The sequence below is a fragment of the Idiotropiscis lumnitzeri genome, unplaced genomic scaffold (assembly GCF_059441095.1).
Source record: "Idiotropiscis lumnitzeri isolate Australia: NSW breed Sydney's pygmy pipehorse unplaced genomic scaffold, RoL_Ilum_1.0 HiC_scaffold_114, whole genome shotgun sequence".
NCBI classification, from domain to species: Eukaryota; Metazoa; Chordata; class Actinopteri; order Syngnathiformes; family Syngnathidae; genus Idiotropiscis; species Idiotropiscis lumnitzeri.
Genome location: NW_028283652.1, coordinates 184,359 through 205,906, shown reverse-complemented (window position 1 = coordinate 205,906; position 21,548 = coordinate 184,359). Strand labels below are relative to the sequence as shown.

The window sequence follows — 21,548 nt, the reverse complement described above, 5'->3', positions numbered from 1 at the left end:
ACTTGTGTGTGGCTCCGTAGCTACACATTCGGACCACATGGGGGCACTAATATTATACCAGCCCCGTACCACCAATATATACACCAATAACTTGGGGGGGCGTTCACTGCTATCCACCCATGGTCATGTACCATTTATTTGACATTATTTAAATTAAATTGGAATAAATGGAAGAATAAAGTGGAACTAATAAAATAAGAACCAATGATATAACCAGTGAAGCTAAAAAAAATGAATGAAGCTTCTCCACACCTGCTAATTGCCACATTAACTATACTTCCCTTTATTGCATTCAGTAAACACCATTTTTTAAAATTGATTCATTAACTTTTTATTTAGTAAACACTCACTGCACCAACCCAACCGGACTGCATCGGGTCATCTGTCTGCTACCACTGTAGACTATGAGAGTCCCCTTTTGGTCTTAATGTGGAGCTCCGGAGCCACACTCAAGTCTCCAGACACGCATTTGCAAATTGCCACACGCATTTGCGAGTCGTCCACGGCGAGACTGTAGCAACACCCAAAGCCAGGGGACGCTGAATGTTGGCATTTTGTGCTCTCAGCCTGTCAGGCGAATATGTGGGAATTTATAAAAAAGCAGCTCGCATACTTGCTTACATTTGTCAAAAGTTTTTTTTATTTTTGCGGTGCAAAAGCTTACAGCACCTGGTATTCCCAGGCGGTCTCCCATCCAAGTACTAACCAGGCCCGACCCTGCTTAGCTTCCGAGATCGGACGAGATCGGGCGTTCTCAGGGTAGTATGGCCGTAAGCGAGAATTCCTTTCAAAATTTTGCATTTTATACATGTTGTCTTTATTGTGGCAAATACTTCAATCCAAAAATACGTAACAAGAATCTGAAACTATAACCACAGTCACAAATGTGTCACAACAATCTACAATGCATGATTGAAGTCACAGATATATGACAAATATCAGCAAATGTGTACAATGATTTGTTGGCACATACACATGGTTAAATGCGGACAAAAATCCGTAGATGGGCGACCTGTAAAAACGGGACCTTTTCTTACAGGTGACGTTTGCTACAGTCCTGCCGCGGACGACTCGCAAATGCGTGTGCTGATTTGCAAATGCGTGTCAGGAGACTTGTGTGTGGCTCCGTAGCTACACATTCGGACCACATGGGGGCACTAATATTATACCAGCCCCGTACCACCAATATATACACCAATAACTTGGGGGGGCGTTCACTGCTATCCACCCATGGTCATGTACCATTTATTTGACATTATTTAAATTAAATTGGAATAAATGGAAGAATAAAGTGGAACTAATAAAATAAGAACCAATGATATAACCAGTGAAGCTAAAAAAAATGAATGAAGCTTCTCCACACCTGCTAATTGCCACATTAACTATACTTCCCTTTATTGCATTCAGTAAACACCATTTTTTAAAATTGATTCATTAACTTTTTATTTAGTAAACACTCACTGCACCAACCCAACCGGACTGCATCGGGTCATCTGTCTGCTACACCTGTAGACTACGAGAGTCCCCTTTTGGTCTTAATGTGGAGCTCCGGAGCCACACTCAAGTCTCCAGACACGCATTTGCAAATTGCCACACGCATTTGCGAGTCGTCCACGGCGAGACTGTAGCAACACCCAAAGGCAGGGGACGCTGAATGTTGGCATTTTGTGCTCTCAGCCTGTCAGGCGAATATGTGGGAATTTATAAAAAAGCAGCTCGCATACTTGCTTACATTTGTCAAAAGTTTTTTTTATTTTTGCGGTGCAAAAGCTTACAGCACCTGGTATGCCCAGGCGGTCTCCCATCCAAGTACTAACCAGGCCCGACCCTGCTTAGCTTCCGAGATCGGACGAGATCGGGCGTTCTCAGGGTAGTATGGCCGTAAGCGAGAATTCCTTTCAAAATTTTGCATTTTATACATGTTGTCTTTATTGTGGCAAATACTTCAATCCAAAAATACGTAACAAGAATCTGAAACTATAACCACAGTCACAAATGTGTCACAACAATCTACAATGCATGATTGAAGTCACAGATATATGACAAATATCAGCAAATGTGTACAATGATTTGTTGGCACATACACGTGGTTAAATGCGGACAAAAATCCGTAGATGGGCGACCTGTAAAAACGGGACCTTTTCTTACAGGTGACGTTTGCTACAGTCCTGCCGCGGACGACTCGCAAATGCGTGTGCTGATTTGCAAATGCGTGTCAGGAGACTTGTGTGTGGCTCCGTAGCTACACATTCGGACCACATGGGGGCACTAATATTATACCAGCCCCGTACCACCAATATATACATCAATAACTTGGGGGGGCGTTCACTGCTATCCACCCATGGTCATGTACCATTTATTTGACATTATTTAAATTAAATTGGAATAAATGGAAGAATAAAGTGGAACTAATAAAATAAGAACCAATGATATAACCAGTGAAGCTAAAAAAAATGAATGAAGCTTCTCCACACCTGCTAATTGCCACATTAACTATACTTCCCTTTATTGCATTCAGTAAACACCATTTTTTAAAATTGATTCATTAACTTTTTATTTAGTAAACACTCACTGCACCAACCCAACCGGACTGCATCGGGTCATCTGTCTGCTACACCTGTAGACTATGAGAGTCCCCTTTTGGTCTTAATGTGGAGCTCCGGAGCCACACTCAAGTCTCCAGACACGCATTTGCAAATTGCCACACGCATTTGCGAGTCGTCCACGGCGAGACTGTAGCAACACCCAAAGGCAGGGGACGCTGAATGTTGGCATTTTGTGCTCTCAGCCTGTCAGGCGAATATGTGGAAATTTATAAAAAAGCAGCTCGCATACTTGCTTACATTTGTCAAAAGTTTTTTTTATTTTTGCGGTGCAAAAGCTTACAGCACCTGGTATTCCCAGGCGGTCTCCCATCCAAGTACTAACCAGGCCCGACCCTGCTTAGCTTCCGAGATCGGACGAGATCGGGCGTTCTCAGGGTAGTATGGCCGTAAGCGAGAATTCCTTTCAAAATTTTGCATTTTATACATGTTGTCTTTATTGTGGCAAATACTTCAATCCAAAAATACGTAACAAGAATCTGAAACTATAACCACAGTCACAAATGTGTCACAACAATCTACAATGCATGATTGAAGTCACAGATATATGACAAATATCAGCAAATGTGTACAATGATTTGTTGGCACATACACATGGTTAAATGCGGACAAAAATCCGTAGATGGGCGACCTGTAAAAACGGGACCTTTTCTTACAGGTGACGTTTGCTACAGTCCTGCCGCGGACGACTCGCAAATGCGTGTGCTGATTTGCAAATGCGTGTCAGGAGACTTGTGTGTGGCTCCGTAGCTACACATTCGGACCACATGGGGGCACTAATATTATACCAGCCCCGTACCACCAATATATACACCAATAACTTGGGGGGGCGTTCACTGCTATCCACCCATGGTCATGTACCATTTATTTGACATTATTTAAATTAAATTGGAATAAATGGAAGAATAAAGTGGAACTAATAAAATAAGAACCAATGATATAACCAGTGAAGCTAAAAAAAATGAATGAAGCTTCTCCACACCTGCTAATTGCCACATTAACTATACTTCCCTTTATTGCATTCAGTAAACGCCATTTTTTAAAATTGATTCATTAACTTTTTATTTAGTAAACACTCACTGCACCAACCCAACCGGACTGCATCGGGTCATATGTCTGCTACACCTGTAGACTCCGAGGGTACCCTTTTGGTCTTAATGTGTGGCTCCGGAGCCACACTCAAGTCTCCAGACACGCATTTGCAAATTGCCACACGCATTTGCGAGTCGTCCACGGCGAGACTGTAGCAACACCCAAAGCCAGGGGACGCTGAATGTTGGCATTTTGTGCTCTCAGCCTGTCAGGCGAATATGTGGGAATTTATAAAAAAGCAGCTCGCATACTTGCTTACATTTGTCAAAAGTTTTTTTTATTTTTGCGGTGCAAAAGCTTACAGCACCTGGTATTCCCAGGCGGTCTCCCATCCAAGTACTAACCAGGCCCGACCCTGCTTAGCTTCCGAGATCGGACGAGATCGGGCGTTCTCAGGGTAGTATGGCCGTAAGCGAGAATTCCTTTCAAAATTTTGCATTTTATACATGTTGTCTTTATTGTGGCAAATACTTCAATCCAAAAATACGTAACAAGAATCTGAAACTATAACCACAGTCACAAATGTGTCACAACAATCTACAATGCATGATTGAAGTCACAGATATATGACAAATATCAGCAAATGTGTACAATGATTTGTTGGCACATACACATGGTTAAATGCGGACAAAAATCCGTAGATGGGCGACCTGTAAAAACGGGACCTTTTCTTACAGGTGACGTTTGCTACAGTCCTGCCGCGGACGACTCGCAAATGCGTGTGCTGATTTGCAAATGCGTGTCAGGAGACTTGTGTGTGGCTCCGTAGCTACACATTCGGACCACATGGGGGCACTAATATTATACCAGCCCCGTACCACCAATATATACACCAATAACTTGGGGGGGCGTTCACTGCTATCCACCCATGGTCATGTACCATTTATTTGACATTATTTAAATTAAATTGGAATAAATGGAAGAATAAAGTGGAACTAATAAAATAAGAACCAATGATATAAGCAGTGAAGCTAAAAAAAATGAATGAAGCTTCTCCACACCTGCTAATTGCCACATTAACTATACTTCCCTTTATTGCATTCAGTAAACACCATTTTTTTAAATTGATTCATTAACTTTTTATTTAGTAAACACTCACTGCACCAACCCAACCGGACTGCATCGGGTCATCCGTCTGCTACACCTGTAGACTATGAGAGTCCCCTTTTGGTCTTAATGTGGAGCTCCGGAGCCACACTCAAGTCTCCAGACACGCATTTGCAAATTGCCACACGCATTTGCGAGTCGTCCACGGCGAGACTGTAGCAACACCCAAAGCCAGGGGACGCTGAATGTTGGCATTTTGTGCTCTCAGCCTGTCACGCGAATATGTGGGAATTTATAAAAAATGCAGCTCGCATACTTGCTTACATTTGTCAAAAGTTTTTTTTATTTTTGCGGTGCAAAAGCTTACAGCACCTGGTATTCCCAGGCGGTCTCCCATCCAAGTACTAACCAGGCCCGACCCTGCTTAGCTTCCGAGATCGGACGAGATCGGGCGTTCTCAGGGTAGTATGGCCGTAAGCGAGAATTCCTTTCAAAATTTTGCATTTTATACATGTTGTCTTTATTGTGGCAAATACTTCAATCCAAAAATACGTAACAAGAATCTGAAACTATAACCACAGTCACAAATGTGTCACAACAATCTACAATGCATGATTGAAGTCACAGATATATGACAAATATCAGCAAATGTGTACAATGATTTGTTGGCACATACACATGGTTAAATGCGGACAAAAATCCGTAGATGGGCGACCTGTAAAAACGGGACCTTTTCTTACAGGTGACGTTTGCTACAGTCCTGCCGCGGACGACTCGCAAATGCGTGTGCTGATTTGCAAATGCGTGTCAGGAGACTTGTGTGTGGCTCCGTAGCTACACATTCGGACCACATGGGGGCACTAATATTATACCAGCCCCGTACCACCAATATATACACCAATAACTTGGGGGGGCGTTCACTGCTATCCACCCATGGTCATGTACCATTTATTTGACATTATTTAAATTAAATTGGAATAAATGGAAGAATAAAGTGGAACTAATAAAATAAGAACCAATGATATAACCAGTGAAGCTAAAAAAAATGAATGAAGCTTCTCCACACCTGCTAATTGCCACATTAACTATACTTCCCTTTATTGCATTCAGTAAACGCCATTTTTTAAAATTGATTCATTAACTTTTTATTTAGTAAACACTCACTGCACCAACCCAACCGGACTGCATCGGGTCATATGTCTGCTACACCTGTAGACTCCGAGGGTACCCTTTTGGTCTTAATGTGTGGCTCCGGAGCCACAGTCAAGTCTCCAGACACGCATTTGCAAATTGCCACACGCATTTGCGAGTCGTCCACGGCGAGACTGTAGCAACACCCAAAGGCAGGGGACGCTGAATGTTGGCAATTTGTGCTCTCAGCCTGTCAGGCGAATATGTGGAAATTTATAAAAAAGCAGCTCGCATACTTGCTTACATTTGTCAAAAGTTTTTTTTATTTTTGCGGTGCAAAAGCTTACAGCACCTGGTATTCCCAGGCGGTCTCCCATCCAAGTACTAACCAGGCCCGACCCTGCTTAGCTTCCGAGATCGGACGAGATCGGGCGTTCTCAGGGTAGTATGGCCGTAAGCGAGAATTCCTTTCAAAATTTTGCATTTTATGCATGTTGTCTTTATTGTGGCAAATACTTCAATCCAAAAATACGTAACAAGAATCTGAAACTATAACCACAGTCACAAATGTGTCACAACAATCTACAATGCATGATTGAAGTCACAGATATATGACAAATATCAGCAAATGTGTACAATGATTTGTTGGCACATACACGTGGTTAAATGCGGACAAAAATCCGTAGATGGGCGACCTGTAAAAACGGGACCTTTTCTTACAGGTGACGTTTGCTACAGTCCTGCCGCGGACGACTCGCAAATGCGTGTGCTGATTTGCAAATGCGTGTCAGGAGACTTGTGTGTGGCTCCGTAGCTACACATTCGGACCACATGGGGGCACTAATATTATACCAGCCCCGTACCACCAATATATACACCAATAACTTGGGGGGGCGTTCACTGCTATCCACCCATGGTCATGTACCATTTATTTGACATTATTTAAATTAAATTGGAATAAATGGAAGAATAAAGTGGAACTAATAAAATAAGAACCAATGATATAACCAGTGAAGCTAAAAAAAATGAATGAAGCTTCTCCACACCTGCTAATTGCCACATTAACTATACTTCCCTTTATTGCATTCAGTAAACACCATTTTTTAAAATTGATTCATTAACTTTTTATTTAGTAAACACTCACTGCACCAACCCAACCGGACTGCATCGGGTCATCTGTCTGCTACACCTGTAGACTATGAGAGTCCCCTTTTGGTCTTAATGTGGAGCTCCGGAGCCACACTCAAGTCTCCAGACACGCATTTGCAAATTGCCACACGCATTTGCGAGTCGTCCACGGCGAGACTGTAGCAACACCCAAAGCCAGGGGACGCTGAATGTTGGCATTTTGTGCTCTCAGCCTGTCAGGCGAATATGTGGGAATTTATAAAAAATGCAGCTCGCATACTTGCTTACATTTGTCAAAAGTTTTTTTTATTTTTGCGGTGCAAAAGCTTACAGCACCTGGTATTCCCAGGCTGTCTCCCATCCAAGTACTAACCAGGACCGACCCTGCTTAGCTTCCGAGATCGGACGAGATCGGGCGTTCTCAGGGTAGTATGGCCGTAAGCGAGAATTCCTTTCAAAATTTTGCATTTTATACATGTTGTCTTTATTGTGGCAAATACTTCAATCCAAAAATACGTAACAAGAATCTGAAACTATAACCACAGTCACAAATGTGTCACAACAATCTACAATGCATGATTGAAGTCACAGATATATGACAAATATCAGCAAATGTGTACAATGATTTGTTGGCACATACACATGGTTAAATGCGGACAAAAATCCGTAGATGGGCGACCTGTAAAAACGGGACCTTTTCTTACAGGTGACGTTTGCTACAGTCCTGCCGCGGACGACTCGCAAATGCGTGTGCTGATTTGCAAATGCGTGTCAGGAGACTTGTGTGTGGCTCCGTAGCTACACATTCGGACCACATGGGGGCACTAATATTATACCAGCCCCGTACCACCAATATATACACCAATAACTTGGGGGGGCGTTCACTGCTATCCACCCATGGTCATGTACCATTTATTTGACATTATTTAAATTAAATTGGAATAAATGGAAGAATAAAGTGGAACTAATAAAATAAGAACCAATGATATAACCAGTGAAGCTAAAAAAAATGAATGAAGCTTCTCCACACCTGCTAATTGCCACATTAACTATACTTCCCTTTATTGCATTCAGTAAACACCATTTTTTTAAATTGATTCATTAACTTTTTATTTAGTAAACACTCACTGCACCAACCCAACCGGACTGCATCGGGTCATCCGTCTGCTACACCTGTAGACTATGAGAGTCCCCTTTTGGTCTTAATGTGGAGCTCCGGAGCCACACTCAAGTCTCCAGACACGCATTTGCAAATTGCCACACGCATTTGCGAGTCGTCCACGGCGAGACTGTAGCAACACCCAAAGCCAGGGGACGCTGAATGTTGGCATTTTGTGCTCTCAGCCTGTCACGCGAATATGTGGGAATTTATAAAAAATGCAGCTCGCATACTTGCTTACATTTGTCAAAAGTTTTTTTTATTTTTGCGGTGCAAAAGCTTACAGCACCTGGTATTCCCAGGCGGTCTCCCATCCAAGTACTAACCAGGCCCGACCCTGCTTAGCTTCCGAGATCGGACGAGATCGGGCGTTCTCAGGGTAGTATGGCCGTAAGCGAGAATTCCTTTCAAAATTTTGCATTTTATACATGTTGTCTTTATTGTGGCAAATACTTCAATCCAAAAATACGTAACAAGAATCTGAAACTATAACCACAGTCACAAATGTGTCACAACAATCTACAATGCATGATTGAAGTCACAGATATATGACAAATATCAGCAAATGTGTACAATGATTTGTTGGCACATACACGTGGTTAAATGCGGACAAAAATCCGTAGATGGGCGACCTGTAAAAACGGGACCTTTTCTTACAGGTGACGTTTGCTACAGTCCTGCCGCGGACGACTCGCAAATGCGTGTGCTGATTTGCAAATGCGTGTCAGGAGACTTGTGTGTGGCTCCGTAGCTACACATTCGGACCACATGGGGGCACTAATATTATACCAGCCCCGTACCACCAATATATACACCAATAACTTGGGGGGGCGTTCACTGCTATCCACCCATGGTCATGTACCATTTATTTGACATTATTTAAATTAAATTGGAATAAATGGAAGAATAAAGTGGAACTAATAAAATAAGAACCAATGATATAACCAGTGAAGCTAAAAAAAATGAATGAAGCTTCTCCACACCTGCTAATTGCCACATTAACTATACTTCCCTTTATTGCATTCAGTAAACACCATTTTTTTTAAATTGATTCATTAACTTTTTATTTAGTAAACACTCACTGCACCAACCCAACCGGACTGCATCGGGTCATATGTCTGCTACACCTGTAGACTCCGAGGGTACCCTTTTGGTCTTAATGTGTGGCTCCGGAGCCACAGTCAAGTCTCCAGACACGCATTTGCAAATTGCCACACGCATTTGCGAGTCGTCCACGGCGAGACTGTAGCAACACCCAAAGGCAGGGGACGCTGAATGTTGGCAATTTGTGCTCTCAGCCTGTCAGGCGAATATGTGGAAATTTATAAAAAAAAGCAGCTCGCATACTTGCTTAGATTTGTCAAAGTTTTCTTTATTTATTTATTTTTTGCGGTGCAAAAGCTTACAGCACCTGGTATTCCCAGGCGGTCTCCCATCCAAGTACTAACCAGGCCCGACCCTGCTTAGCTTCCGAGATCGGACGAGATCGGGCGTTCTCAGGGTAGTATGGCCGTAAGCGAGAATTCCTTTCAAAATTTTGCATTTTATACATGTTGTCTTTATTGTGGCAAATACTTCAATCCAAAAATACGTAACAAGAATCTGAAACTATAACCACAGTCACAAATGTGTCACAACAATCTACAATGCATGATTGAAGTCACAGATATATGACAAATATCAGCAAATGTGTACAATGATTTGTTGGCACATACACATGGTTAAATGCGGACAAAAATCCGTAGATGGGCGACCTGTAAAAACGGGACCTTTTCTTACAGGTGACGTTTGCTACAGTCCTGCCGCGGACGACTCGCAAATGCGTGTGCTGATTTGCAAATGCGTGTCAGGAGACTTGTGTGTGGCTCCGTAGCTACACATTCGGACCACATGGGGGCACTAATATTATACCAGCCCCGTACCACCAATATATACACCAATAACTTGGGGGGGCGTTCACTGCTATCCACCCATGGTCATGTACCATTTATTTGACATTATTTAAATTAAATTGGAATAAATGGAAGAATAAAGTGGAACTAATAAAATAAGAACCAATGATATAACCAGTGAAGCTAAAAAAAATGAATGAAGCTTCTCCACACCTGCTAATTGCCACATTAACTATACTTCCCTTTATTGCATTCAGTAAACGCCATTTTTTAAAATTGATTCATTAACTTTTTATTTAGTAAACACTCACTGCACCAACCCAACCGGACTGCATCGGGTCATATGTCTGCTACACCTGTAGACTCCGAGGGTACCCTTTTGGTCTTAATGTGTGGCTCCGGAGCCACACTCAAGTCTCCAGACACGCATTTGCAAATTGCCACACGCATTTGCGAGTCGTCCACGGCGAGACTGTAGCAACACCCAAAGCCAGGGGACGCTGAATGTTGGCATTTTGTGCTCTCAGCCTGTCAGGCGAATATGTGGGAATTTATAAAAAAGCAGCTCGCATACTTGCTTACATTTGTCAAAAGTTTTTTTTATTTTTGCGGTGCAAAAGCTTACAGCACCTGGTATTCCCAGGCGGTCTCCCATCCAAGTACTAACCAGGCCCGACCCTGCTTAGCTTCCGAGATCGGACGAGATCGGGCGTTCTTTTTTTTTTTTTTTTTTTTTTTTATTATTGTAATAAAAACATCTGTACAAATAGAGGTTTGACTCAAGATCCAAACATTCGTGAACAAACATCAGTAGGGATGTCCAACGATAGACAGTCGTAACCAAGGATGCATTTTAAAAATGAATGTCCAGACTGTTGTCAGCAGAGAAAGTTACTAGTCCGTTGTTTACTGCCAAGTCGTCTTGAAAACGTTGGGGTCGATGTTCCTGAAGATGGGTGAGATGGGAGATGACCAACGATTTGAAGATGGACCAGTGATCGCCTTTCCTTTTTTCATGCAGGTGGATGTTTCTTGTGATGACGATGGAATGACGTGCTATGGCCAAGAGCAGCTTGAGGGCTTTGACATTTAGGCCTTTCCATGGTGAAGGGATGATACCGAACAGGAGAAGCCAGGAATTCTGGTCACCGCCACCACCGACTACCGGCGAGGGGAGTTTCACCCCCAGCCTCCTGGCAATGAGATCTTCTAGTCTGGATCTGAAATGTCGCACGACTCGGCATTGGAGAATGAGATGGTGAAAATCCTCCGGTTCCTCTCCGCACACTGGACATGTCCTGTCATAGGCACTTGGTAGAAAAGCATGCAGCGTTGTACATGGAAAGATTATCCTGTGTCTTATTTTAAAATCAGTGTTACTTACCTTGGGTGGAGTACACCAGTTAAACATGTCAGCCCAGATGGACGAGGGAGCCAGGGTGGGGTATGCCTGACGCCACGCGTTTTCTGCTGTTGGCTTTTTCAGTATTTTGGTTAGCAACACATGATAGAGTAGTTTTGTTGTGCACTCTGCCAGTCTAGTCGGTCGAGCCCCAAAGGTCAGCACATAATTTAAATCTGACTTTGTGGTGGTGTCTTCACTCTGTGACATCCGCCCCAGAAGGTGCCCCCAGTGGCAATGCACGGAGTCTCTGATTTTTCCCACTGAGCGCAACACAGTGGCCCTTCGAAAGGGAACTTTGTGGAAGCGAAACAAGGTGCGAATGCGTTCAATGTTAAAATTCCCTTTCTGGTCTAATAAATCACCCATTGTTCTGATGTGTGCACTTTCTAAAACCCCACTTAACATCCTTTCCCCACTCCCTGGCTCACCGCCCAGGAGATCGGGATTGAACCTAAGTGGAATGTTCTGCAGTTGATGGAGTGACATTGGCTCTGTCCTAACCCATGGCCGCAATGCCCACCACGCCTCTAAGATTTCTTTTTCGAAGGGGTCCAGAGGGGGGAACATCGTGCGAGGCAACATCTGGCAGAGATTGAAGACGCCGTAGCAGCCTAGACCCTCTAAAATTGGCAGAAGAAAATCCTTCCAGGGAGCTGAGAAGGCAGGATTTAAAAACTTTCTGAGCAGCTTCAAGCGTAGTGCAGCCGTTTTTGTGCCAATGTCTGTCAAATTTAAGCCACCTGCTTGGACATCACCGATCAAGGTATAGTGCCCAATGAAACCTCTTTCCCTCTTCCACATGAAATAATTAAAAGTTAAATTTAATCTATTTAAAACATTCGCGGACATGTGAGTGACAGTCAGTGAGTGAATTAATTTTGAAATACACAGGTTATTGATGACCAATATTTTCCCTTTCAGAGTTAAATTCCTGAATTTCCACATATCTAAAGTGGATTTTACTTGTGGTAAAACTGTTTCCCATTGCTGTTCATCACAACGAGAAGTGTTCTCCCCAATCCAAACACCAAGGATTTTTTGGCTGAGTGTGGCCTCTTTAAAACCCCAGGTCTTTGGCACAGTGCTGGTGGTACCAAAAACGGCCATGGTGGACTTATCAAAATTGACTTTTGCACCCGAGGCTTGGCAGAAAATGTTGAGCTCGTTGAGAGCTACACTTAGACTCTCCACGTCTCTGACAAACAGGTTTGTATCGTCCGCATACTGTAGAATCTTAACTTTGCGTCCACTTGGTGTCCAAATGCCTTTTATGCTGTTATTTTGTTTGAGGAGGGCCGCAAGTGGTTCTACAACAAGGCTAAAGAGTAGTGAGGACAGGGGGCACCCCTGTCTCACTGACCTTCCCAATTTAACAGGTCCTGTCAGTAGTCCGTTCACTTTGATTTTACTGGCTGCGTTTGCATACAGACGTTTTATCCAATTGGTAAAGGAAGACCCAAATCCAAATTTGTTAAGCACCTTCCATAAAAAAGTGTGCTCCACCCTATCAAAGGCTTTTTCGAAATCGAGGCTGACATGAATTCCGCACGAGGCAGCCATGTGTTTAGTTAAATACTTTATACTTAAAATAGTGTCTGAAATATCCCTTGTCGGAATGCTATATGACTGCGTTTCGGAGATGATGGTACCTATTACTTTTTTGAGACGAGCTGCTAAAACTTTGGCTAAGATTTTATAGTCAGTGTTCAAAAGACTAATCGGTCTATAGTTGCTCAATTGTTCAGACGCACCTTTCTTGTGTATTAACGTAACGGTACCTTCGCAAAATGATGAAGGGACCAGATCTTTTTTTTCCATGTGATGAAACAAATTGCGCAAGATAGGTGACAGCTTTTTCATAAAAGCCTTAAAGAACTCAGCCGTTAGACCATCGCAACCTGGGCTTTTTTTATTATTTAGATCTTGGATTGCCTTTGTGATTTCGAATTCGGACATTGAGTTGTCGCACATGTCTTTATCGTCCACACTCAGTACACGGTTTAAGGCGGCTATGGCCTCGGTGGCATGATCTGTCAACGGTTGTCGGAATTTGAAGAGATCAGTATAGAAAAATTCGACCTCTTCTAAAATGTCATCAATGTCCGTGACCATCGCGTGAGATTTGTGAGACCACAATTTAGATATATATGCTTTTCCTTGTTTATTTTTTTCCAGTCCCAAAAAGTACGCTGTTGATCGCTCGCCCTCTACAGCATTTTGAGCTTTGGCCCTCAGGGCTGCCCCTCTACACTTCTTTGCTTCAAGCAGCTCGAGTTTATGTTGCAGCGAGAAAAATAACGGGTCCACAGGCCCACGTGTTATCGCCGCAGATAGAGTTATTTTCAGCAATTGGTCTCTCACAGTGTTCTCCTCTAATTTTTCCACCCAAGACTTAGCTCTACAATGATTAATTGACAATTTTTTTAAACGTAGTTTGACACTTTCCCACCAGTCTGTGACCCTGTCTACATACTTAGACTCCTCCTTTATCCCATCAAGAAAAGTGTTTACTTTTGAAATAAAGCTCTCATCTTCTAGAAGCGAATTATTGAAGACCCAGAGACCACCGGTCCGCCTGCTTTTGTATAGACATAGATCAAACGACAGTAGCGCGTGATCACTCTGTCCAGACCATGTGTACTTGGGATTGTCCAGTCTCTGCGCAAGGGAAGCAGACGCTAAACACAAATCAATGCGCGATTGTTTAAGCGTGCCCAGTACTATTTGTTTGCGCGAGAAAGCCCTCCCCCTGAGGTTTAGGGTTCTCCAGATTTCTAACATATTGTTGTTGTTGATCAAGTTCAGTAGACAATTTCTGCTGACATCATTTTTGTAGGTGTTGTTGACACTAATATCCAATTTACTCAGGGCGACATTGAAGTCGCCAGTCATGATTGTTCTATTGTTGACAAAAGAAAACGCATGTAAGAAAAAGTCTCGTCTTTTTAGCTCCAGGTTTGGTGCATGGAGGTTGATGAGTCGGAGAGGCAATGAGCCATTAAAGTCTACCACTATAAATCTGCCCCCCGGATCAGCATGCACCAGGTTGGGGTGGCCCAGTGCACAGGTCCTAGACAGGATTGCTACGCCACAAGACCTGGGGGAGCCGAGGGCTACATGTACAGAGCCACGTACCATGCGACGAATCTTGTCAACATGCTCTTGGCTCCACCAGGTCTCTTGCAGACAAAGAACATCCCACTTTGTGTTATGTAAAATGTTGTCAATTTTGAGGTTGCTCCGCAGCCCGCAGGCATTAGCTGACACAAGGAGAACAGTCATTTTAAAGATAGGAGGGGAAGCGGCTTATCACTTAGACTTCTTCGATCTTCCTTTTCTCAAGCCTTCAGATTGCCTCTTTTTGGGTTCCGCTGTGCTGTGTTCCATTTTGTCATCAGACAATTTACAACTGTCATGACACTTGTCGACCGGTAAGGGGGCTTCTGCCATGTGGCATTGCGGCATCATTTGGGGCAATGATGAGCCTTCAGGCTGACCAACATTCCTCCCCACCGCAGATATCTCGCTCTCTCCCGTATCGCCGGTGCACGAGGCATTTAGGGAGGTCGGCAGGGAAAAATTGATACTGCTGATCCTTTCTGGATGTTGTTTCTTCCCCGGCCTAGGGATACAACTTTCCATAGTTGTCCCCCCCCTCTCAGGGGCAGAGAGTGGAATCTGCCCAACACTCACCCCCTTCAAAGGTTCGGCCCCGGTCGACATGGGATCAGGGGTAGGGCGATGCGCACCCCCCCCCGCCTCGTTCGTGAGTAGAGCTAGGATTTTGACCTATAACTCCCTCCACTACAGGCACCCTTGTCCCACACAGCACTGTATCAGAGCTCATCTCACTATTCTCAAACAGGTGAGCTTTTGAAAGGTTTGTTTCTGGCAGGCGGACAACCGGCTTTGCGATAGTGGGACTGTCTTCCATTTCTATCGGTGCGGCCACAGAAATATCCTCGCCACAAACACAAAGGACAGGGTATTGTCTGCACACACCACAACGACGAAGGTGAGTCTCATTACATTCTCTGGCATAATGCCCCTGCTTGCCACATTTCCGGCACAAGAATTCCGGACAATCCCTGTACACATGTTCCGGGGACAGGCAACCTCTACACACTTTGACCTGTCGATCATGGATCACCCTGAAATATTCAGGCCCTGAGGCAGTGATGAAGCGAGCAGAATATGGTAAAGATTTTACAGTGTCAGTAAATCTTACTTTAACAAAGCGGGTCCCGTCAGCTACATCGGTGCCCGGCCACATTTTCCTCCGTACATTGGAGGTCGCCGATACGCCCCAGGACTGAAGTTTATCATATATTTCGGAGTCTTCAATATATGCCGGCAGGTGTAGAAAGGATACGACCATTTCGTCGGTTGTTATCTCCCGACCATGTATCCGCGCCGCGCCCATCCGGAAGCCATCAAGTAGCTTCTTCTTCGCTTGAATAGAGCTAACTGTTATTTCAAATTTGTCAGAGGAAATCCTCCGACAGGCCTTAATCTGCCCACACACTTCCTTAATTCCCCTAATTAACCATAAAGGAGTGATCTCATCACCATTGTCTATGTCCAGAAATACCGTGAGGTCTTTATCAAAAATTATGCTCTCAGTCACAACATTGGTCACCATTCCATCGCTGTTCAAACCTTGTCTCTTGGTCGCCGCCAGCATGCCATCAGGCACTCGATTCAATGACTGCTCCATGGTTTGTTCTAATGAGTCCATTGAACCTGGATCCGGGAGAAAGAAGGGGGGGAATGGGGAGAAGAAACAAAAGAAACCCCCCTCCACAGCACGGAGGCTGGGAGGAGAAAAAAAAAGCTAAACAAAAACTCCCAAAAATTCAGAAAAGATTAACCAAGATTTGCCACAAAAAAAGACATAAGCCAGGAGCATAGAGCTCTGACTGTCACCTCTGCACACTCACGCAGAGTGACAATCAGGCACACCTGCAATCACTCAACCAACCACACCTGGGCGTTCTCAGGGTAGTATGGCCGTAAGCGAGAATTCCTTTCAAAATTTTGCATTTTATACATGTTGTGTTTATTGTGGCAAATAATTCAATCCAAAAATACGTAACAAGAATCTGAAACTATAACCACAGTCACAAATGTGTCACAACAATCTACAATGCATGATTGAAGTCACAGATATATGACAAATATCAGCAAATGTGTACAATGATTTGTTGGCACATACACATGGTTAAATGCGGACAAAAATCCGTAGATGGGCGACCTGTAAAAACGGGACCTTTTCTTACAGGTGACGTTTGCTACAGTCCTGCCGCGGACGACTCGCAAATGCGTGTGCTGATTTGCAAATGCGTGTCAGGAGACTTGTGTGTGGCTCCGTAGCTACACATTCGGACCACATGGGGGCACTAATATTATACCAGCCCCGTACCACCAATATATACACCAATAACTTGGGGGGGCGTTCACTGCTATCCACCCATGGTCATGTACCATTTATTTGACATTATTTAAATTAAATTGGAATAAATGGAAGAATAAAGTGGAACTAATAAAATAAGAACCAATGATATAACCAGTGAAGCTAAAAAAAATGAATGAAGCTTCTCCACACCTGCTAATTGCCACATTAACTAAACTTCCCTCTATTGCATTCAGTAAACACATTTTTTTTAAAATTGATTCATTAACTTTTTATTTAGTAAACACTCACTGCACCAACCCAACCGGACTGCATCGGGTCATCTGTCTGCTCCACCTGTAGACTACGAGAGTCCCCTTTTGGTCTTAATGTGGAGCTCCGGAGCCACACTCAAGTCTCCAGACACGCATTTGCAAATTGCCACTCGCATTTGCGAGTCGTCCACGGCGAAACTGTAGCAACACCCAAAGGCAGGGGACGCTGAATGTTGGCATTTTGTGCTCTCAGCCTGTCAGGCGAATATGTGGAAATTTATAAAAAAAAGCAGCACGCATATTTGCTTACATTTGACAAAGTTTTTTTTTATTTTTTTGCGGTGCAAAAGCTTACAGCACCTGGTATTCCCAGGCGGTCTCCCATCCAAGTACTAACCAGGCCCGACCCTGCTTAGCTTCCGAGATCGGACGAGATCGGGCGTTCTCAGGGTAGTATGGCCGTAAGCGACAATTCCTTTCAAAATTTTGCATTTTATACATGTGGTCTTTATTGTGGCAAATACTTCAATCCAAAAATACGTAACAAGAATCTGAAACTATAACCACAGTCACAAATGTGTAACAACAATCTACAATGCATGATTGAAGTCACAGATATATGACAAATATCAGCAAATGTGTACAATGGTTTGTTGGCACATACACATGGTTAAATGCGGACAAAAATCCGTAGATGGGCGACCTGTAAAAACGGGACCTTTTGATTGGCTGTGTTCTTACATGTGTCGTTTGCGTGTGCTGATTTGCAAATGCGTGTCAGGAGACTTGTGTGTGGCTCCGTAGCTACACATTCGGACCACATGGGGGCACTAATATTATACCAGCCCCGTACCACCAATATATACACCAATAACATGAGGGGGCGTTCACTGCTATCCACCCATGGTCACGTACAATTTATTTCACATTATTTAAATAAAATTGGAATAAATGGAAGAATAAAGTGGAACTAATAAAATAAAAACAAATGATATAACCAGTGAAGCTAAAAAAAATGAATGAAGCTTCTCTAACCTGCTAATTGCCACATTAACTAAACTTCCCTTTATTGCATTCAGTAAACACCATTTTTTAAAATTGATTCATTAACTTTTTATTTAGTAAACACTCACTGCACCAACCCAACCGGACTGCATCGGGTCATCTGTCTGCTACACCTGTAGACTACGAGAGTCCCCTTTTGGTCTTAATGTGGAGCTCCGGAGCCACACTCAAGTCTCCAGACCCGCATTTGCAAATTGCCACACGCATTTGCGAGTCGTCCACGGCGAGACTGTAGCAACACCCAAAGGCAGGGGACGCTGAATGTTGGCATTTTGTGCTCTCAGCCTGTCAGGCGAATATGTGGAAATTTATAAAAAAAAGCAGCACGCATATTTGCTTACATTTGTCAAAGTTTTTCTTTATTTTTTATATTTTTGCGGTGCAAAAGCTTACAGCACCTGTTATTCCCAGGCGGTCTCCCATCCAAGTACTAACCAGGCCCGACCCTGCTTAGCTTCCGAGATCGGACGAGATCGGGCGTTCTCAGGGTAGTATGGCCGTAAGCGACAATTCCTTTCAAAATTTTGCATTTTATACATGTGGTCTTTATTGTGGCAAATACTACAATCCAAAAATACGTAACAAGAATCTGAAACTATAACCACAGTCACAAATGTGTAACAACAATCTACAATGCATGATTGAAGTCACAGATATATGACAAATATCAGCAAATGTGTACAATGGTTTGTTGGCACATACACATGGTTAAATGCGGACAAAAATCCGTAGATGGGCGACCTGTAAAAACGGGACCTTTTGATTGGCTGTGTTCTTACATGTGTCGTTTGCGTGTGCTGATTTGCAAATGCGTGTCAGGAGACTTGTGTGTGGCTCCGTAGCTACACATTCGGACCACATGGGGGCACTAATATTATACCAGCCCCGTACCACCAATATATACACCAATAACATGAGGGGGCGTTCACTGCTATCCACCCATGGTCACGTACAATTTATTTCACATTATTTAAATAAAATCTGAATAAATGGAAGAATAAAGTGGAACTAATAAAATAAAAACAAATGATATAACCAGTGAAGCTAAAAAAAATGAATGAAGCTTCTCTAACCTGCTAATTGCCACATTAACTAAACTTCCCTTTATTGCATTCAGTAAACACCATTTTTTAAAATTGATTCATTAACTTTTTATTTAGTAAACACTCACTGCACCAACCCAACCGGACTGCATCGGGTCATCTGTCTGCTACACCTGTAGACTACGAGAGTCCCCTTTTGGTCTTAATGTGGACCTCCGGAGCCACACTCAAGTCTCCAGACCCGCATTTGCAAATTGCCACACGCATTTGCGAGTCGTCTACGGCGAGACTGTAGCAACACCCAAAGGCAGGGGACGCTGAATGTTGGCATTTTGTGCTCTCAGCCTGTCAGGCGAATATGTGGAAATTTAGAAAAAAAGCAGCACGCATATTTGCTTACATTTGTCAAAGTTTTTTTTTATTTTTTTGCGGTGCAAAAGCTTACAGCACCTGGTATTCCCAGGCGGTCTCCCATCCAAGTACTAACCAGGCCCGACACTGCTTAGCTTGCGAGATCGGACGAGATCGGGCGTTCTCAGGGTAGTATGGCCGTAAGCGACAATTCCTTTCAAAATTTAGCATTTTATACATGTGGTCTTTATTGTGGCAAATACTTCAATCCAAAAATACGTAACAAGAATCTGAAACTATAACCACAGTCACAAATGTGTAACAACAATCTACAATGCATGATTGAAGTCACAGATATATGACAAATATCAGCAAATGTGTACAATGGTTTGTTGGCACATACACATGGTTAAATGCGGACAAAAATCCGTAGATGGGCGACCTGTAAAAACGGGACCTTTTGATTGGCTGTGTTCTTACATGTGTCGTTTGCGTGTGCTGATTTGCAAATGCGTGTCATGAGACTTGTGTGTGGCTCCGTAGCTACACATTCGGACCACATGGGGGCACTAATATTATACCAGCCCCGTACCACCAATATATACACCAATAACATGAGGGGGCGTTCACTGCTATCCACCCATGGTCACGTACAATTTATTTCACATTATTTAAATAAAATTGGAATAAATGGAAGAATAAAGTGGAACTAATAAAATAAAAACAAATGATATAACCAGTGAAGCTAAAAAAAATGAATGAAGCTTCTCTAACCTGCTAATTGCCACATTAACTAAACTTCCCTTTATTGCATTCAGTAAACACCATTTTTTAAAATTGATTCATTAACTTTTTATTTAGTAAACACTCACTGCACCAACCCAACCGGACTGCATCGGGTCATCTGTCTGCTACACCTGTAGAATATTAGTGCCCCCATGTGGTCCGAATGTGTAGCTACGGAGCCACACTCAAGTCTCCAGACACGCATTTGCAAATTGCCACACGCATTTGCGAGTCGTCCACGGCGAGACTGTAGCAACACCCAAAGGCAGGGGACGCTGAATGTTGGCAATTTGTGCTCTCAGCCTGTCAGGCGAATATGTGGAAATTTATAAAAAAGCAGCTCGCATACTTGCTTACATTTGTCAAAAGTTTTTTTTATTTTTGCAGTGCAAAAGCTTACAGCACCTGGTATTCCCAGGCGGTCTCCCATCCAAGTAATAACCAGGCCTGACCCTGCTTAGCTTCCGAGATCGGACGAGATCGGGCGTTCTCAGGGTAGTATGGCCGTAAGCGAGAATTCCTTTCAAAATTTTGCATTTTATATATGTTGTCTTTATTGTGGCAAATACTTCAATCCAAAAATACGTAACAAGAATCTGAAACTATAACCACAGTCACAAATGTGTCACAACAATCTACAATGCATGATTGAAGTCACAGATATATGACAAATATCAGCAAATGTGTACAATGATTTGTTGGCACATACACATGGTTAAATGCGGACAAAAATCCGTGGATGGGCGACCTGTAAAAACTGGACCTTTTCTTACAGGTGACGTTTGCTACAGTCCTGCCGCGGACGACTCGCAAATGCGTGTGCTGATTTGCAAATGCGTGTCAGGAGACTTGTGTGTGGCTCCGTAGCTACACATTCGGACCACATGGGGGCACTAATATTATACCAGCCCCGTACCACCAATATATACACCAATAACTTGGGGGGGCGTTCACTGCTATCCACCCATGGTCATGTACCATTTATTTGACATTATTTAAATTAAATTGGAATAAATGGAAGAATAAAGTGGAACTAATAAAATAAGAACCAATGATATAACCAGTGAAGCTAAAAAAAATGAATGAAGCTTCTCCACACCTGCTAATTGCCACATTAACTATACTTCCCTTTATTGCATTCAGTAAACACCATTTTTTAAAATTGATTCATTAACTTTT

At 43.1% G+C, this 21,548-nt stretch overlaps 13 non-coding genes across 13 annotated transcripts; all 13 read right to left on the bottom strand.

Annotated features, from left to right (window-relative positions):
* Window positions 1-657: 657 nt before the first annotated feature.
* On the bottom strand, window positions 658-776 carry LOC148315280 (5S ribosomal RNA). Its single transcript, XR_015840928.1, has one exon. It is a non-coding gene; the product is annotated as a 5S ribosomal RNA (ribosomal RNA).
* A 992-nt stretch (window positions 777-1,768) lies between these two features.
* On the bottom strand, window positions 1,769-1,887 carry LOC148315279 (5S ribosomal RNA). Its single transcript, XR_015841147.1, has one exon. It is a non-coding gene; the product is annotated as a 5S ribosomal RNA (ribosomal RNA).
* A 992-nt stretch (window positions 1,888-2,879) lies between these two features.
* LOC148315278 (5S ribosomal RNA) lies at window positions 2,880-2,998 on the bottom strand. Its single transcript, XR_015840927.1, has one exon. It is a non-coding gene; the product is annotated as a 5S ribosomal RNA (ribosomal RNA).
* A 992-nt stretch (window positions 2,999-3,990) lies between these two features.
* Window positions 3,991-4,109, bottom strand: LOC148315277 (5S ribosomal RNA). The gene has a single exon (XR_015840925.1). It is a non-coding gene; the product is annotated as a 5S ribosomal RNA (ribosomal RNA).
* A 993-nt stretch (window positions 4,110-5,102) lies between these two features.
* Window positions 5,103-5,221, bottom strand: LOC148315276 (5S ribosomal RNA). The gene has a single exon (XR_015840924.1). It is a non-coding gene; the product is annotated as a 5S ribosomal RNA (ribosomal RNA).
* A 992-nt stretch (window positions 5,222-6,213) lies between these two features.
* On the bottom strand, window positions 6,214-6,332 carry LOC148315275 (5S ribosomal RNA). The gene has a single exon (XR_015840923.1). It is a non-coding gene; the product is annotated as a 5S ribosomal RNA (ribosomal RNA).
* A 993-nt stretch (window positions 6,333-7,325) lies between these two features.
* On the bottom strand, window positions 7,326-7,444 carry LOC148315274 (5S ribosomal RNA). The gene has a single exon (XR_015841225.1). It is a non-coding gene; the product is annotated as a 5S ribosomal RNA (ribosomal RNA).
* Window positions 7,445-8,437: 993 nt separating this feature from the next.
* LOC148315273 (5S ribosomal RNA) lies at window positions 8,438-8,556 on the bottom strand. Its single transcript, XR_015840922.1, has one exon. It is a non-coding gene; the product is annotated as a 5S ribosomal RNA (ribosomal RNA).
* A 1,003-nt stretch (window positions 8,557-9,559) lies between these two features.
* Window positions 9,560-9,678, bottom strand: LOC148315272 (5S ribosomal RNA). Its single transcript, XR_015840921.1, has one exon. It is a non-coding gene; the product is annotated as a 5S ribosomal RNA (ribosomal RNA).
* Window positions 9,679-17,472: 7,794 nt separating this feature from the next.
* LOC148315271 (5S ribosomal RNA) lies at window positions 17,473-17,591 on the bottom strand. Its single transcript, XR_015840920.1, has one exon. It is a non-coding gene; the product is annotated as a 5S ribosomal RNA (ribosomal RNA).
* A 984-nt stretch (window positions 17,592-18,575) lies between these two features.
* Window positions 18,576-18,694, bottom strand: LOC148315270 (5S ribosomal RNA). The gene has a single exon (XR_015841099.1). It is a non-coding gene; the product is annotated as a 5S ribosomal RNA (ribosomal RNA).
* A 976-nt stretch (window positions 18,695-19,670) lies between these two features.
* LOC148315269 (5S ribosomal RNA) lies at window positions 19,671-19,789 on the bottom strand. Its single transcript, XR_015841221.1, has one exon. It is a non-coding gene; the product is annotated as a 5S ribosomal RNA (ribosomal RNA).
* Window positions 19,790-20,762: 973 nt separating this feature from the next.
* LOC148315268 (5S ribosomal RNA) lies at window positions 20,763-20,881 on the bottom strand. Its single transcript, XR_015841136.1, has one exon. It is a non-coding gene; the product is annotated as a 5S ribosomal RNA (ribosomal RNA).
* Between the last annotated feature and the right edge of the window lie 667 nt (window positions 20,882-21,548).